Consider the following 1,438-nt stretch of genomic DNA (forward strand, 5'->3'; position numbering starts at 1 on the left):
TTTACTAGCATGTAAGATGAGTAAAACTGTGTGATAGTTTGAACATTCTTTGGCATTATGTTTCTTTGGGATTGGAATGAAAACTGACCTTTTCTAGTCCTGTGGCCACTGCTAAGTTTTCCAAACTTGCTGATATATTGAGTGCAGCACTTTCACAGCATCATCTTCCAGGATTTGAAATAGCTCAACTGGAATTTCATCACCTCCACTAGCTTTGTTCATAGTGATGCTTCCTAAGGCCCACTTTGCATTCCAGGATGTCTGGCTTTAGGTGGGTGATCACACCATTTGTGATTATCTTGGTCACGAAGATCTTTTTTGTGCAGTTCTGTGTATTCTTGCCACCTCTTCTTAATATCTTCTGCTTATGTTGAAGTGAAGTGAAGTCGCTCAGTCAAGTCCGACTCTTTGAGATCCCTACCAGGCTCCTCCCTCTATGGGATTCTCCAGGCAAGAGTACTGGAGTGGGTTGCCATTTCCTTCTCCAGGGGATCTTCCTGACCCAGGGATCGAACCCGGGTCTTCTGCATTCCAGGCAGACGCTTTAACCTCTAAGCCACCAGGGAAGTGCTTATGTTAGGTCCAAACCATTTCTGTCATTTATTGGGCCCATCTTTGCATGAAATGTATCCTTGTTAGCTCCAATTTTCTTGTAGAGATCTCTAGTCTTCCCCACTCTATTGTTTTCCTCTATTTCTATGCATTGATCATGAGGAAGGTTTTCTTATCTCTCCTGCTATTCTTTGGAATTCTGCATTCAAATGGGTATATCTTTCCTTTTCTCCTTTGCCCTTCACTTATCTTCTTTTCACAGCTATTTGGATGGCCTCCTCAGACAACCATTTTTCCTTTTTGCATTCCTGTAAGCTAACATAAAGTACGCTGAGCTTAGCTATCATGTTCAGTGAAAGTGAAAGCATTAGTCACTCAGTCATGTCCAATTCTTTGTGACTCTATGGACCTTAGCCTGCCAGGCTCCTCTGACAGTGAAATTCTCTAGGCAACAATACTGGAGTGGGAAGCCAATCCCTTTTCCAGGGGATTTTCTTGACCCTGGGTCCGAAGCCAGATCTCCTGCATTGCAGGCAGATTCTTTACCAATTAAGTCGCCACAGAAGTTATCATCATTCTTAATAGCTTCTGTGTATCAAATGCGTTTTCAACTTAGGATATTTTCAATTTATGATTTGATTATTAGAATGTAACCCCAATTCCATCATAAGTCAAGGAAGATGTACATATTAGTGATAGCAATTCAATGGTCATATTTTAATTTAAAATATTTAGTGCATTCACATTTAATTTGAATATTCTACAATATAATATTTAATGCCTACATTTGGAATTATAAATGATAGGTGAAGCTAAACTTCTGCTTCTTTTTTGGTCTTCCTTCCCAGTTAAGCAAACATTTTGATTATCTCAATTATTTATGTAG

The 1,438-nt window shown here is 39.6% G+C and overlaps 1 non-coding gene across 1 annotated transcript; it reads right to left on the reverse strand.

The window, feature by feature from the left end:
* Positions 1-493: 493 nt before the first annotated feature.
* On the reverse strand, positions 494-566 carry TRNAS-GGA (transfer RNA serine (anticodon GGA)). The gene has a single exon. It is a non-coding gene; the product is annotated as a tRNA-Ser (tRNA).
* Positions 567-1,438: the final 872 nt, after the last annotated feature.

This window comes from Bos grunniens, chromosome 12 (assembly GCF_055505025.1).
Source record: "Bos grunniens cultivar Pamir isolate PY7600 chromosome 12, Bosgru_T2T1.0, whole genome shotgun sequence".
Classification (NCBI taxonomy): domain Eukaryota; kingdom Metazoa; phylum Chordata; class Mammalia; order Artiodactyla; family Bovidae; genus Bos; species Bos grunniens.